The sequence below is a fragment of the Lissotriton vulgaris genome, chromosome 1_1 (genome assembly GCF_964263255.1).
Source record: "Lissotriton vulgaris chromosome 1_1, aLisVul1.2, whole genome shotgun sequence".
NCBI lineage: Eukaryota > Metazoa > Chordata > Amphibia > Caudata > Salamandridae > Lissotriton > Lissotriton vulgaris.
The window spans coordinates 31,976,377-31,993,556 of NC_141685.1; the positions used below are offsets into that span (position 1 = coordinate 31,976,377).

Consider the following 17,180-nt stretch of genomic DNA (forward strand, 5'->3'; position numbering starts at 1 on the left):
GCTATCAGAAAGCAAAATGCATGTTAACAATTCCCCCTAGAGCGCACTCAACACGCCAACTAGGGGCTTCCATGGCATTCTTAGGGAACATTCCCCTAGAAGACATGTGTAAGGCAGCAACATGTTCTACTACACACACCTTCACCAAACACTATTGTGTAGATATGCAGGCAAACACTTTTTCAAACCACTGCAACAGATGCAGGCAACCACCGCTAGGGGAGACACGGCTGTACAGTCTATGCACAGAGTGTGAATTCTGCGACCGGAGATAAAGCGGATTGAGAGAAGGTTAACGTAGGAGCAGTAGTAGGGCAGGTAGCAAGAATAGGTGGAAGTGTTGGAGGAGTTAAAGGCAGAGCAGGTAACAGAGTCGGTGGCCCTTGAGGAGGCTGCACCGGAGGAATAGGGGCCAACGGAAGAGGAGCTGGCTGTGGAGGAATCGCAGGTGGCACAACAATCGGAGGTTGTACGGCCACAACTGGTGGCGGTGGTGCCGTAGCATTCTGTGCATAAGGGGGTGGCGCACTCAAAAGATGTGACATTAATGGATCTTTCTCAAGATCTTTCCTCGTTTCCTGTTCTTTAGTTGGCAAAACTGGGTAGCACTTATCTATCGCTAATTTCCTAATCCTATGCATTTGTTCGCTCTCTTGCTCTTCCTCATTATCCCTAAACGCGACAGCAGCTTGTACCATTGACATACCTCGTTTATTTTTCTTCGCTAATTTGATTTCTTTCTGTTTGGCTTCTTTGCGCCATATGCGAAAAGAGTCAAACATTGCCGGCCGGGCTTTCTTCTTAAAAAGTTTAACTTCAAGATCTCTGTGTCAAAACTACCGTATTGGGGCCATTTTATAACACCATCTTTTCTGGTGTAACGGGTCCATATTTCATTATATGCAATGGGGCCTACGCCGTGTTTCACATATAGTTCGTAGGTTGGAGTTCCAATCGGAGGAACCGGACACGAGTCCTCCAATCGGGAATCCCTATTACAACCAAGACAAAACAAATTCCCAAGTCTGCTAAGACCAGGCATCTTCGCTCTCTAGTCTAGCTTCAAACTTCAAAGGATTATCGAATATGATAGTCTAGTGAATACACAAGTCCTTTGGTTTTGGCACTTGCAAGTTCCAAACAAAGCGATCCTCGAAGGGATACCAATCAAAACTAAGGACTGCGAGGCACTCCACTTATACTTAACTGAGGTATCGATGACGTCACCAGAAGACTTGTCTAACGTTTCGCTCTACCAATCATCAAGGGTCCAAAACAGGGCGATAGTCAGGGCACCAGTCCTTCGTAGCCGTCGGGACGCGGGGAACCTCGCAGCAAAGACTTTCGGACCACGTCAACATACAGGGGTCGATGAAGTGGCGGCCTTCCTCCAGAATTTTCACACGAAGCTCCTCACGAACCTCTGGCTTGGACCGGTACCGCTGATACCGCCCCACGTTGAGTGCCAACTGAAGTACCGGGTTCTTAAGAACCCAGCGGTGCCAGGGAGAACACCCAAAGACTTCGAGTCCTTCCTGTTTCAGACTACAGAAACACAGAGTCTTCTTGGCGAAGTCAAAGATCGTATTTATTGGCTGCAGCCAGTAACAGGTATCCTAGAAGTACAACAGCATGTATGTTCTCAGGAGACTGCTCAAAGTTACAAAGCCAGACTTCTCCTTATATACAAAATAATATGCTTCAGGCAAACATTCCTTATTTTACAGTAAACCATTCACATATTTTCGTTACAAAGAAAAAGCAGAGTCATGATGACAAGCCCACATTTCAGTTTGTCCAGTCCATAATCAATTACCCGGCAAGGCCCAGAACTTTCATCAGAAATTGGCGGACCCCTAATAAAAACGGGCACCTCCTCCTCGTAAAACAGGTCATAAAGAAGAAACAGGGACAGGTGTGTGTGAGATTAGGCATGGTTTGTGTGCGATGATCGGTTTATGACATGTTGTGCCTTGATTCTGATCTCGCTCGGCCACTGGGAAAGAACCTGGCCGGACAGGTTTGGCTTCAGGCAGTGGAGTCAGCTTGCCCAGGTCACAGAGGAGTCAGTAAAGGTGTACGTGTCCTTCAGGTCGTTTTTGGCCTTTAGTCATTGCCTTATGTGAGGGCAATCACAAAATGGCTGCCGATCACAAAATGGAACCCGATGGTTCCGGACGAAAAATCCGATTTCAGGGTGATTCCGTCACTCGAACATGACGGAAATGCTTGTGCATAGTATTCGAACCATTACCGGTCTGCCGATACCAAAATCGTCATGATACGACGATGTATATGACACGGGTCCAGAATTTTCAGTACCACTGGGCCTATGTGAAGGAGTAGAATATTTTCGAGTAGGGAAATGCCCCTCCCCTGTTCTTCAGACCAGTAACACCCACTCATTTTTATGATACAATGCAAACTGTGTGAGAAATTTCTGGTTTATACTTGATATCTCTATCTTAGGAATTAGTTGTTTCAAAGATAAATTGCTTTATTTTTTGTCAGTGAATCTTTGTTGAGAGAGTGAGGTGGTTACTGTAAACAAAACAACAAAGCCTGGAAGAGACCGCTATCTTAATATTTTAGGAGACAGTTGTGATCTTAAACCAGAAACTCAAAACCTAATTAGAACTTACAATTCAGTCTTGTTTGAGGATATAAAACCGTATCAAATATAAGGAATAGGCCACAGACACAGGAAAATTAGAAATAAGCTGTTTCTTCAATTGTCGCTTTGACACATGACTTATGCTACATTGTACTTGATCTGGTGTTTAAAACTCCATGGTATTTACCTCTGTTTACTTTGCTATCTAGCACGTTGTGGATTTGAAAAACTGCAAATAAATGATTTAAAAGAATAAATAAGCTATCCAGCTTGATTGCAAAATTGACCGAAATACTCATATATTCATTAAAATACCGATATATTCATTGAAATACAGATATATTAATTGAAATTCAGATATATTCATTGAAATACAGACTGGCACTTCCAGTTGTCACCTTTCTGTAAACACTCTCAAGTCCTTTACGTCAGTGTTTAGAAGATGCTCATCTGAAGTGAAGCTATGAATACTTTTCCACAGCAGCAAAGTGTGAGGCCCTGTACTTGAACTGTCTGACCCTTAAAAACATTCATGTCTGTGACATCTGAAATCCCAGGTCTTTACAGGTATAAGTGCTTGTTTGTGTGAAATGTATTCACTGCTGGAGCCTGGAGGCGGCGGTTCCGTCAGCGGCCACCAGAGGGCGCTTCTCGCCTGACGATGAAACCCACTGAGCACACATTGAATGAAAAGGAGGAGGGTTTCCTCTTCCGGGTCAGCGGCGGCAGAGACAGCACAAGCAGCGGTGGTGACATCACTTCCAGCCTCTCCTCGTGAATGCAGCCTGCTGCAGAGGAGGAAGGAGCCCTGTCTGGTGGGCCGTTACCTCCATCTTCAGATCCACACAGACCCCAGATCTGGCCTCTGCCCCCCCCTCAAACCCCAGACCTGCTCCCCCATCGCCCCCCTCAACCCCAGATCTGCGATCCCCATGAGGAGGAGAGAGCCTGGACAGGTTTCTGCTCAGGTAGGAGAGTTGATAACTCACTTGGCTGCAATTTATGAATCCATGGATCAGATCCCCCCCCCCCCCCCCCCACCCTGGCATTCATGATGACGTCAGGAGAGCTCAGCTCTTCCTGCTGATGAGCCTGAGTGAGGAAAGGAAGAGGTGAGGCCTGTCCAGGGGTGCAGAGGAGGAGAGAGGAGGTGAGACCTGTCCAGGCGGTTGGAGAGGAGGTCAGGCCTGTCCAGGGGAGCAGTGTCTCTCATCGGGCCCTGTGCATGGTGCCCCGAGGCTCAGGGCGGAGTCAGAGGCGCTGTATGGGGGGAATGAACTCTGGGTTCCTCTGTCCTTAATATGAATCCTTCACTGAGAGACCTGTGAGAAGCACCAAGAGGCCTGTCCAGGGGTGCAGAGGAGAAGAGGCCTGTCCAGGGGGCAGAGGAGGAGCAGCCTGTCCAGGGGCAGAGGAGGTGAGGCCTGTTCAGGGGGCAGAGGAGGAGAGGCCTGTCCAGGGGCAGAGGAGGTGAGGCCTGTCCAGGGGGCAGAGGAGGAGTGGCCTGTCCAGGGGCAAAGGAGGTGAGGCCTGTCAAGGGGTGCAGAGGAGGTGAGGCCTGTCCCAGGGGTGCAGAGGAGGGGAGGCCTGTCAAGGGGGCAGAGGACGTGAGGCCTGTCCAGGGGCTGAAGTGGAGGAGAGGCCTGTCAAGGGGTGCAGAGGAGGTGAGGCTTGTCCAGGGGGTGCAGAGGAGGAGAGGCCTGTCCAGGGGTGCAGAGGAGGTGAGTGTGAGAAGTTGGCCTGGCATATGCTGTCCACTAGTTATAGTGGGAACCATGCACCAGTCCAAACAACCCTTATTGATGATAGATTAAAGAAAACCTTTATTGAAAGCTGTCCTAGTGGTAGCTGTGGAGAGCAGCCTTCAGGCTAAGTCTTGAAGGAATATAAAGCAGCTCGTTTTACCAGTCAATAATCTCTTGAATGACCAAATGAGAACTACACCGAGTATATATATAAAATACATGTATTTATTCTAAAACACACCCCTTAGTCTCTTTATGAGGCTAGAAGTCGAAGTACGCAAGTTACAAGTCAAATATTCACAGTAAATATCACAGTTTTCGATAGGCCCCGGAGGGGGACCAAACCATATACTAAAATAGTGGTATAAGAACCACGACATGACTGTACACAAGGCCTACAGCTTGTAGGATCGCTGGGCCCCTTCAGAACCACCCAAGGTAGTGACACAGGGAACCCACGGGGAACGCGTTCAGTGTGGGAACACAGCCGCAAGCGCCGTTAGCTTCTATTGGGAAAGTCACTGTTCAAAATTTAAAGTTTAAGGACACTTAGAAGTTGACTAGGAACAAACCCTTTTGGACTTAGATGGTTCTAGGGCTAATACCCACGGAAGCACCGGAGTACTCGTGTTACCTAACCCAGGAAAGCCGGGAGCATAGGTGCCAAATGGTGTCGGGTCGGATCGTTATTTTCAATGACAAGTTGCTTCAAAGTGCTGCTTCCTGGAAGAGGAGAAGTGTCGGAGAGATCCAAGCCTGAATCAAAGATGATAAGAACCTGAAAGCAGAGGGGACAGAGTCTGGGTCATTTGCCAGTGACCAGGGACACAATAGTCGAATTTCCACCGATGTCGGATACTATAGGTGAGATGAGGGGAAGTTTGACTTTTCGGCCACGAGGACCAGGAGGTGTCGACAACAAACAGGAGCTGGATTCGAGCTGTCCCACAAGGTATTGGTGCCCGGATTGGACACAACAAGCCTTGGCAACAGCAACCCATGCAGGAAGAGAACAATGGCTTCGGAGTGGACCAGCAAGGTCCAGGGGACTCACCAAGCTATGGAGAGTAAGGGCACGTCTGGAGCAACCAGGGAAGCCCAAAGAAAGTTGCAGCTGCCTTCTCAGGGACACACAAGTCAACGGACAGGGGATCGCGAAGGTACCTCGAGAGGAACCAAAAAATAGTCTTAGTTTACCGTCGTATCGCAACCATAAGTTGGTGGTTGTGAAGTGCCGGTTCAGTTAGAATGTTAAACACTCTGAGAGCTACATCTTGTTAATGTTAGAACAAGAGGTGACACGTAAAATTACACATTCTTCCTAATGTACCTATGTATGCCGCTCAAAAACACCAACTGCTATAGTATGCCCCCTTAAAAAAACTAAATATTTAAAAGTTGTCATGAAGACATATAACGATGTTAATGTTATCGCAAACTCAACATTAGAAGAATCTAGAATTCCTGAGTCGTGCTACCACCTCAGCATTAGCTTTATTTTTTACCTTGTTCCACTCTTAAGAGAATCCTCCGCGATGCCACCATGTATCTTCGATGCCGAGTATGCTTGTGCGAAGAAGTTTCCCAAACTAGTTTGAATACCAAAAGTGTAAACAGCGTGTTCACGTTGTTTGTGAATTCACTCCCTACTCTCATGGTATAAACAGAGAGGATGTCTTAGCGTTCTATTCAAACTTGGCGGCCATTCTAACTACACCGGCTCTTCACATCCACCAACTTATGGTTGCGATACGACGGTAAACTAAGACTATGCCGCTCACAATATGCTTCTTTGCACGTAGCATAAGAAGGCAGATTTTGGTAACTATGGCCCAAATATGCAGGTATTCATTACAAACAGTATACTGCATGGGTTTTCGTTGGCATTTCTTTTGGGTTAGGATACTTCATTTCGATTGAGTTGTCAATCTGCATGTTCATTAAGCAAACTATAATATTTAAACAACACGTCAGTTGCTCTGAAGCCTTTTTAATAAAGAATAGCAAGGACTTTGTTGCTAGTAATGATTAGTGACTTAAGTAGGAAATACGGTTCCAAATAAGCATTATTTAGTGATTTCACATTTTTGCAGCACTAAGAAGATTGTTACTGGAAGAAATAGAAACCAGTCAAATCTGTTCGGAATCATAGACGCTACCACACCTGAACCCCATTGCGGTTTGGAATTATCACCGCATAATAAGTAGGACCATTTTAAAGGCACTAGTATTAGAGCTAATCTCAAACATTGAATTTCAAATTATGGATTGATATATACAAATCTTTCTGCTTGTTTTACTGAATCAGTTCTCATACAGGCGATAGATATTTATATAACCTCAAATAAGACTTGCTTTTAGTGTCTAAGTTTCCCTTACTCACATCACTATTTTATTTTACCTATTCAGTGCACGCTTCAGATTTCTTTTAATTTGACCCTTAGCCCTCATAATGATTCACACTTCTCACGATCGCTCTACCAGCGGAAAGTCTCACTCCGTTTAGTGTGGGAGAGTTTTAGCTGGCTCTTACTATCCTAAGCGCACTTACTTGGTCTCTCCATCGCTATTAGGTTCAGAGACCTACTGTTTCACAGAGGTATATTCTGTGTTATTGTGTTGTTGGATTTTTGTATTGATTTCTTATCCCACCACAAGCATGAGTTACACTTGATTGGTGACTCTCCCAATACTGATATAGTATGGTTTGTTTGTTATCAATGGGACTGTTTTTCCCAATATATATACTGGTCTTTTTTTTTTCTTTTTCTAAATCACACAGCCTTGAGAAAGTCGCGGGACGACCTCCCGTTTACGACGAAACACGTGTTGGCTGTAGAGAATTTCTGGGAAGACTTGCACATAATAAAGTGACCAACAAAGAAGAAGGAAGACTGATCTTTTGCGCATTATTTAATTTTGAATTTGTGGAAACGTGTTACATACTTATGTTACTTTATAAGTGATATGTGTGCTAAGGAGTGTCATTTGTTCTAGAAGCCAGAGGCCTATCCTGAGGAGTGGGGTGGTTCTCCTCACCCATTAGCACCGTTAAATACTGGGCTCCTTAAAATAATGTGTGTAATTATTCTTTGTGGCGCTTTGTTACCTAAATCAAATGCCACTGCCTTGCTTTATCTACTCTTAAGTGCATTATAACCTTGCGGTAAATGCTAACTTTGGACTGGCTGCATGGAAACATGTTGTGTTTGGTGTCAAACACCTTGGAATCATACCCCCACACCAGCAACTGGTGTGGGAGTTTGATCCCACCCTTCTAGAGGAAGCGACATGACAGCACAGGTATACCCTGTTTCAGCTTAAAAGAGCCCTGGCATCACAAAATGGATGCTGCAGCTACAGACACAAGTCTGACCTCCTGCTGCTGACCGAAGCTCCGGCAGGGGAGGCCTTGGCAATAGTTTTCCTGTCACAGGGAGGTGTAACCACCTCCCAGACAGGCTTTTGTGTATTGGGACCGGGTGGAAGCACTCCAAGAGTGCTTTGAAGTCTGCGCTGGGGGCACATTTGGTGTCCCTGTGCATAGTCCAGTTCAAACCAGCCCCAGGGGCTACCAGCCCCTGCTCTGGTGCAAAACTGAACAAAGGAAATGGGTGTAGCTCCTCCTCTTTCCAAACCCTCCCATAGGTGGGTCCCTAGAGCTAGTCCAACCGATTCCTTGCGTATAATGAAGGAACCTCTGTAACCAGAACTTTAGATATCCCTGGACGAAACTCTGAAACTGAATCCTGGACCTTCGACGATCTGTTCAACGCCAGATGACTGAAGAATCTCCCTTGGAGTAAAGGAGTTACTCCCCTGCTTGGCAGGCACCAAAGACGCATCTGACCGGTCTGTATCTCCGAATCTCCCGCCAGACGCCAAAGACTTTGCAACACCAGAGGTGGATTTCCAGACTTCCCCGAGGCTGATCTGAGTCCCCAGCAAAGCCGAGACCTGTAGCCATTGTGGGTAATGTGAAACTGGAACCCCTGGACACCATGCACATTTGCAAGTACATCAGCTTCTCGACGTTCTTCGATGATGTGCTTTGGATTACTTGTAGCCTGACCCCGAGCAGAGAATCCACTGAAGATTGCTGGCCTACACACTCCGAGCGTACCGAGGGCTGTCATTTTGTGATTCAGCTCGAGGTACCTTCTCGATCCCTTGTCTGTTGACTTGTAGGTACCTGAGAAGGCAATTCTGATTTTCCTAGGGCTTCCCTGATTGCTTCAGACGTGCCCTGACTCTCCATCGCTTGGTGAGTTGCCTGGACCTTGCTGGTCCACTCCAAAGCCATTGTTTTCTTTCTGCGTCGGTTGCTGTTGCCAAGGCTTGTTGTGTCCAATCCGGGCACCAACGCTACAGCATTTGACATCCTTTGTGGGCGAGCTTTAATCCTGCTTCTGGTTGTCGTCGACGCCTCCTGGTCCTCGTGGCTGAAGAGTCAAGCTTTCCCTCATCTCACCTGAAGTACCCGACATCGGTGAGCATTCGACTATTGTGCCCCTGGTCACTGACTAGTGATGGAGACTCTGTCCCCTCTGCTTTCAGGTTCTTCACATCTTCGATCCAGACTTGGATCTCTTCGGACACTTCTCCTCTTCATGTCAGCAGCACTTTGCAGCAACTGACCATTGAAAATGACGACGCGACCCAACACCATTTGGTGTTGGGTCGCCATATGCTCCCGGCTTTCCTGGGTTCGGTAACACGAGTACTCCAGTGCTCCCATGGGTGTTGTCCCTAGAACCATCTAAGTCCAAAAGGGTTTGTTCCTAGTCCTCTCCTAAGTGTCCTGAAACTTTAAATTTCCAACCGCGACTTTCCCCATAGAAGCTAACAGCGCTTGCGGCTGTGTTCCCACACTGCACGCGTCCCCCGTGGGTCCCCTGTGTCACTACCTTGGGTGGTTCTGAAGGGGTCCCATGATTATACAGGCTCTAGGCCTTGTGTCTAGTAAAGTTGTGGTTCTTATATCACTATTTTAGAATATGGTTTGGTCCTCCCCTGGTGCCTATTGTGCTATTTACTGTAGTATATGACTTGTGTACTTCGACTTCTAGCCTCATAAAGAGACTAGGGGGTGTGTTTTAGAATAAATACATATATTTTATATATATAGCTGGTGTGGTTCTCCTTTCATTTGGTCATTCATGAGATTATAGACTGGTAAAAAAAGCTGCTTTACATTCCTTCAACACTTATCCTGAAGGCTGCTCTCCATAGCTATCATCAATAAGGGTTGTTTGGACTGGTACAAGGTGCCCATTATAACTAGTGGACAGCATATACCAGGCCAACTTCTCAATTTGCCCATGTGGGGGCAGACGAGATGAGGCATGTCCTGCAAGGGTTGGGGGTGCAGAGGAGATGAGGTCTGTCCTGAGGGGGTGCAGAGGAGGCGAGGCCTGTCCAGGGGTGCAGAGGAGGTGAGGCCTGTCCAGGTGTGCAGAGGAGTTGAGGCCTGTCCAGGGGGCAGAGGAGGAGAGGCCTGTCCAGGGGTGCAGAAGAGGTGAGGCCTGTCCATGGGTGCAGAGGAGGTGATGCTTTTCTGGTGGGGGGTTGCAGAAGAGGCCTGTTCTGTGGTGTGGTACCGTGCAGAGGAGTTGAGGACTGTCAGGGAAGGGGGGTGCTGCAGGCAAGGCCTGTCCAAGGTAGTGCAGAGGAGGTGAGGCCTGTCCAGAGCTGGGGGGTGCAGAGGAAGTGAGGCCTGTCTAGTGGGGTGCAGAGGAGGTTAGGAATGTCCAAGGGGTGCAAAGGAGGTGAGGTCTGTCCCAGGGTGCAGTGGAGGGGAGGCCTGTCCAGGGGGTTGCAGTGGAGGGGATGTCTGTCCAGGGGTGCAGAGGAGGTGAGGCCTGTCCAGGGGGAGGTTAGAAGCGCTGAAGCCTGTCCAGGGGGAGGCGCAAAGAAAGTGAGGCCTGTCCAGCAGGTGCAGAGAAGGGGAGGACTGTCCATGGGATGTAGAGGGGGTGAGGCCTGTTTGGAGGTAGGTGCAGAGGAGGCGATACCTGTCGGGGGATGCAGAGGAAGCAAGGCTGGTCCAGGGTGCTCAGAGGAGGTGAATGAGGCCTGTCCAGGGGGGTGTAGAGGCGGTGAGGCCTGTCCTGTGTTTGGGTGGTTCAAAGGAGGTGAGGCCTGTCCAGAGGTGCAGAGGAGGTGAGGCCTGTCCAGGGGTGCAGAGGGGGAGAGGCCTGTCCAGGGGTGCAGATGAGGTGAGACCTGTCCTGTGTTTGGGTGGTTCATAGAAGGTGGGGCCTGTCCAGGAGGGATGCAGTGGAGATGAGACCTGTCCATCCAGGCGGGGTGGTCGAGAGCTGAGTTTAAGTTTGTTAATTGTTATCCCAAGAGATTTGTGGAATGAGTGTAAGTTGCTTCTAAACTGGCCAATTGAAGAGCCACAGAGTGAAGCGCCTCAAAACATTTTATTATATTACAAGAGATTAATGCAGAGTCACAGACAATATTGCAAAGGCAAAGACCGGGTAAAAGAGGGCGCATTTTTGAGCGTTTTATCCAGAGGTTGGTTCACATATCCAGCAAAATGTGAGGGGCTGCAGACTAACATTCCAGATGAGATTTTGTTTTACGCAAAGTTCTGTTGGGAGAATTTTGTTACTAAGCAGAAAAATATCAAAGAAAAAATAATGAGCGCTCAGACAAAAATGTTCCAAACTGGTGACGAAAGTGAGTCTCACGGATTTTATTCTCGTTTTGATTCTGGGTCTGTTGCTGGTATAAATTTGGATATGCACGGCGTTGGTGTGCAGAGTAATGATGTTCACTATATGCATGGAGGAAAAGTTGTTCCTCTGGGTCAGGGCCAGACCGGGAACCCAAACCAGGCCTGACTATTATAACGGACCAGCCCCCTGCCTCTTTTGTTGCTCTGGGGCGATATAGCAGCACCACAGCAAAACCAGCCCCCAGTAAGAAATACGTTTCCCAGCATTGAAGAATCAGGCCCCACTCTTCCAGCCCCCCCCCCAGGGAAACACCCGAAGCCGGTTACGGCCGGTCTGGCCCCGCTCAGGGTGTAGGTTTTACTGACAGAGGCAATTTAAATACCTCAAACACTAATAATGTGCAGAATAAGACATGATCCTTGCGATGTTTGCAGGAACCTGGGAAACTGAACATGAATCAGACGGCACAGAATGGGATGTCACAGTCAATGGTCCCAGCCCAACTGGCCTCTGTGCCAAGCATGCAGAATCAAAGGCAAATATATTGGAACATGCCTTCAGTCCCGATGGTCCCACAGCCCAGTGCAGAATAGAACGCCAAATTCTCAAGAAATTCAGAATTTCAACAAAATCCTTCAGTGATTAATAAGGATTTTCCCCAACTTCCTCCTGCACTAGGAGTTTCTACTGGACTGAATCAGACTCAATGACGGTGCCTGAGACGGGAGAAGGATTGCATGCTTGGTGCAGTCCTAGAGGTCACCCAGAGTGGCCCTTTTGTGGAAGAAGTAAATGGGAATCCAGCATCTCTTTTAATCAATAAATGTGCCTCCCATTCCACAGTCAGACTGACGGGAGCGCCCAACCCACCCCTCTTGGGAAAGGAGTCCAAGTTGTAGGCATTTCTAATAAACAACTAATAAGCTGTCAGTAAATGTTCCCGTACAAATTGGGTCAATGATGAATGGCCACAAACTTACACTGTGACTAAGATCCAGTTATTATGTTAGGGAATTACCTTGTAAAATGACTTGTGGCTTTTTGGGGAAGAGTTACAATTAATTATTCATTTTGTAGGTGTGGTTTATTAAATTACATTTTGTTGTGCCATGTTTTCAAGAACATTCATTGATTGCTGTCATTTTTACCTCATCATGAACCATGTCAATAATGTGTTCTTTCTGTCTAAAAACTTAAGAACTTTTCCTTGATTTCTAACTGAGCAGATTCTATATAAGTTTGCTATTTGATATTATAAAAAAATGTTTTCTTATATCTCAGCACACATTTGTTGTGTGTGGTCTGTCTATTGACTTTACATCGAGAGTTATTTCTGATTCTGGCTTTTGATATACTTTAGAGGTTACGTTTATCATCCAGTTTAGGGCACCACTCCAATCATCAACAATCAGTTCAAAGTTTCTCTGAGTCCAAATCCAAAATTAGGAGTCTTGATATTTTCTCAGTTCAGTTTTTATTATTTTCTTATATTCAAAAGAACCATCAGCCAACGCGTTTCGTTCGGAACCACCAGAACTTATTCAGGGCGTGTGCAATTGTAGAGAACACCAACAGTGAATGCCACTGACAGGTGTAGGATTCTTCCAAAAAACGCAAAATAAATACAATATACAATATCTGGATAACTCAGACTGGCTGTTATATTTGTCACGCAATTGTTAGTAGCAGTTGTAGGTCGACAGATATTATAATTCAAAGACCTGATAATTTCAGCAGCAGGCCTATTTATAAGATGTTAGTTAGTATCTTCTCAAATATTCTCGATGGGAATCCACCCCAGTCAGTTCCAAGTATATAATGCCAGTCCAAATTGCAATGGAACAAAATGTGTACCTAAGCGTAATATCAAATAGGTATCCCTACGACTCGGCCAAATCCGCCGCAGTCAGTGTCCGGGAAATCGACGCGCGACCGAATTAAGTCGCGTCCCCTTTAGAGGTTACCTTTATGTGATCCTCCTGCAAATGTTATGATCATTATTTCTCTGACTGAGTAACCATATTTATGTCTTCAGTAATTATTTGAAACCTTTATTATAGCTTTGAAGCTTGATGTAGCTCCACAGGCAAGGGCCTTTACCAAGGGAGCGGTCCTTTAAGGGGCTGTATTGCCAGCGACGGCTGACTATAAGGTCATTGCACTGTTTGCCCCATGAGGGCAGAATGTGTTAATCAATAAAACAACGGTGTCCCAGAGACCGAGGGGGTTGAAACACCTCCAGTACTCTGAAAACTTTTTTTCAAAGCTGTTGCTGTGAAACTTGAACAGTTAACAGCCGCATGCGGGAACACGGCGGTTAATTGGGGAACATTCACAGCAATAGCTGTGATAGGAGGCTAAAGTCAGACTCTAGTTCTCCCTGGGCTCGGTTGTTTTGTAAATCCAGGACGGTTATTTGTAAAATGTGATGGAGTGTGATTGTCGTCTGATGCAAAATTATTTCTTTACTTCCTTTCAAGGTATTCTGGGATGACAGGCAGTGCAGCGTGGCTGCCACCCTTGGGGGAAGAAAAAGGTAAGGATTCCTATAACTCTATGTTTCCTTTTCCCCTGTTTCTTCTTTCTCTCTTCCCTTTCTTAATCTCTGTTATTTTTGTCTCTTTACTTCAACTTTTGACTCTCTCTGTGCACTATTCTTGTTGTTATCAAACTTCTGATAATAATATGATGTTGCCACATTCCACTCTTGGAACCTGTTGGGGGGTGCAGTGCAGGCCCAGTTCCTTTTTAGGTCAGTTTTGCCCAGCAGTTCCTTAACTATTATCACATTTGTCTCCTCCTCTACATCACGTGATGGTGGTTCACCCTGATTAGAGTTGCCACGCTGTTGCGCTGCTACTGCGTTTAGAAAGTGACTGTGATTTTAAAATTTTATTGAATCATTGTGTGCGTTCTAATGGGGGGAATGTTTTAAAATCTATTATAATTGCTTACTTGTGTGGGGTTACTGCATTCTTTCCAGGCACTCTTCTGCTTTTTTCTTCATCTCGGGGAGGAGGGTGGGGGGCTTGTGGGGGTCTTTTGCTCCTTCCCCGGTCCACCACGGCTCGCCAATTGTATGGAGGGAAGTGAGTGTTTCACTCTTGCTGCTGTACTCCACTTCCTGTCCCAGATCGATGGGCAGCGCTCTAGTTGTTCCTGACTGACCCAGCTATTTAATCAGGACGCGCAGTGAACGCACGCAGCAGGAGCACCAAAGGCACGCCTGTCTGTGTCCGTCTGTGCCAAGTTTAGGCCTTGTGCCAGGGACGCTGTCCTTTTTATTGTAGACCCTGGTAAGCTCCTTGTTTACCCGAGAGGACTGCTCTTGGAGCTTCAAGGAGAGAAGGATAGAAGGAAGAGCATTGCAGGTCGATGAACTGTGAGCATTGGGCTATATGAGTGTGTTAGCTGTAAGACATCATTTCATTGGGGGTAGCTAAAAAACCCAAGGGTAAACGTGTGCCCTTACCCATGAAGCAGTCCTTTTAAGGGTATCTCCTGATCTCTGATTAAACATAGAGCATAATTTAATGATTTTGTCTCCTCCCGTAGGCCTGATTGGGTATTTATTACTGAAACCTGGGCTAGAGATTGCTCAGAGCCTGACCTGGTGGAGGCCATCCCCTCAGGGTATGCTCTGTCCAGACTTGATAGGGGGGTTTGGGAGTACTTTATAAAGACACCTTCTTGTGCTTCACTGAGGCCCTCACCATTCCCTCAGATCCCTACCAGGACCTATATTTCTCCTTGAAGATCCTACGCACTGATAGTTTTGTGGGAGTGGTCAGCTACCGACCTCCTGGACCCAGAGGAATGTTTAATCAGGACTTCAGCAATCGGATTGACCCTTATTTGGCTAGATCCACTGTCACTCTTTTGGGTGATTTTATCTTCCATTTGGAGAAAAGTATGTGCTCTGAAACACAGTTTTCCTGGAAGCTATGGACTCCTGTGGCCTTCCTCAGCTGGTAAGGAGCCCTTCTCATACGGCGGACACATTCTGGACGGGATCTTCTCTAACGATCCGAGGATAGAGGTGAATGATCCCATCCCACTCTCTTGGTCTCATCATTACACCATTCCATTTTTTCGGCGAATTGCAGAATCCCACCCTGATCCCAATTTTAAGAACAGGGTGGAGATGAAGAGAAACCGTAGCCGCATAAATAAGGAGGGTCTTCTAATTAAGCTTTGCAATTATTGTTGTCTCCACCACCTGGATGTTAACTCAATCTATGATGATTTTTCCAACTGGCTCTTGGCGGTTTTAGACTCTCTTGCCCCTCTTAAGGAGCATTATGTGGCCAGAAAACGCCCTTCAGCGCCCTGGTTCACCGAAAGGTTGAGAAACCGTAGGCAGGTATGGTGAGAGCAGGAAAGAATATGGCGCCGTGAGCTTATCCCAGCCGAAAGGGACCTGCATAAACTCAGATTGAAGGAATATAGGCTAGCTATTAATGAGGAAAAGGTTATCTGCTGTTCCAGATGACGGAATCCATCAAATCCCAGAGGGAACTCTTCACTGTGATTAATTCCCTCCTAGCCCCCTTGGCCTCTGCAAACACCGAAGTCTCCCTGGAGCTATGTGATAAAAAGGCATGTTTTTATACTGACAAAATCAAGGACATATATTCCTCCCTGGAGATATCCAATGTCGGAGGGTCAAAGGCCAATCGTCCTTCGGATTCTCTGGTAGCTCCTCCAAAGCATTGCCGCTTGAGCACCTTTCCCTCTATACTTCAAGAAGACACGGAGCGGATGTTAATTGGAGTTAGATCTGGCTCCCCTATGGAGCATTGTCCCCTGAAGATCCTGAAACTAGGAATGGGTGCTATTGTTCCTCCTTTGACCGTAGTTCTTAATGCCGTTATTACTTCTGGCCAGTATCCCACTGCCTGGAAAACGGCCGTGGTTAAACCTCTCTTAAAGAAGCCCTCTCTGGATCCAGCGGAACTAAAGAACTACAGTTTAATTTCTGTTGCCCGTCCCAGCTAAAATCTTGGAAAAACACCGGAACCTCCATCTTAGCACCTATCTTGAGGATCATCAGTTGCTCGATGGCTCTCAACAAGGGTTCAGAAGTGAGCACAGTACCGAGACGGCGTTAACCGTTGTTTTTAACAACATTCGACAACAGGTCGACGCAGGTCACACCACCTTACTGACCCTTCTGGACCTAACGGCAGCCTTCAATACTATCTCTCCCCTTAGATTGGCTGGGAGGCTCCGGGAAATAGGGATTGAGTGCTCCGCCCTTAATTTGCTTACATCTTTCCTTACGGAACAGGCTCAAAGAGTTCGATGGGTCAATTCCTTTCTGCTCCTAAACGGCTTTTCTGCGGAGTTCCCCAGGGATCCTCATTGCGTCCCACCCTTTTAACCTTTATGTAGCCTCGCTTGCCAGGGTTGTAAGATCTTTTGGCCTAGAAGTGTTATCCTATGCTGATGACACTCAAATCATGATTACCATCCCTGAGAGTGTTGAAGCTTCAGCAGCAAAAATTTTTTCACAACCAATTTTATTGAGCAAATGAGCAATAAAAACGTGGCACCCCCAAGACCGGAGATCACCACAACAATGTGGTACAATAAATCACATTGGTAGCAAATGTCCAAACAGGTCTTAAGAACAGGCTCAGTATGAAACCCCCCCCCCCCAACCCACCCTACTCCCCAATCCCGCCCCCCCATCCATCCAAACTCCCCCCCACCCCCCATCCACACGTGTACACATAGCAATAGAATAAAAGGTGTAGGTGCAGCGCGACTGGAGTGTCGCAGACTCGGGCCAACAATGTCTTTGCCATCAAATGTCCTCCTCTCGCTCCACTGGGGGATCCAGTGACAGACCCCGGTGGTCGGCCCATCACTTCCAAATTTTGTAGTGTTTGCGCGGGCAGCCCCTCGCCTCAAAGATCGGCCTTTCCAGGCCCATGGAATGAATCAGGGGCGTGCCGTTCCAGATGGAAGTGTGCAGTCATCTTAGTATTGGTTTTGTGGCATCTGAAGTTGCTTTTATGCTCCATCATGCGGATCTTGACCTGCCTTATGGTCATTCCTATGTATAGGAGACCGCAAGGGCAAGTCAGTATGTAGATACCGTGAGACGAGTTGAAGTTGGTGTGTGGC

At 46.9% G+C, this 17,180-nt stretch overlaps 1 protein-coding gene across 1 annotated transcript in view; it reads left to right on the forward strand.

The window, feature by feature from the left end:
• Nucleotides 1-13,558: 13,558 nt before the first annotated feature.
• The window catches only part of LOC147737058 (uncharacterized), a 122,554-nt gene continuing 118,932 nt past the window's right edge, over nucleotides 13,559-17,180 (forward strand). Inside the window, exon 1 of the mRNA XM_086961413.1 lies at nucleotides 13,559-13,584. The gene's annotated coding sequence lies outside the window, so the exon portion shown is untranslated. The remainder of the gene's footprint in view (nucleotides 13,585-17,180) is intronic.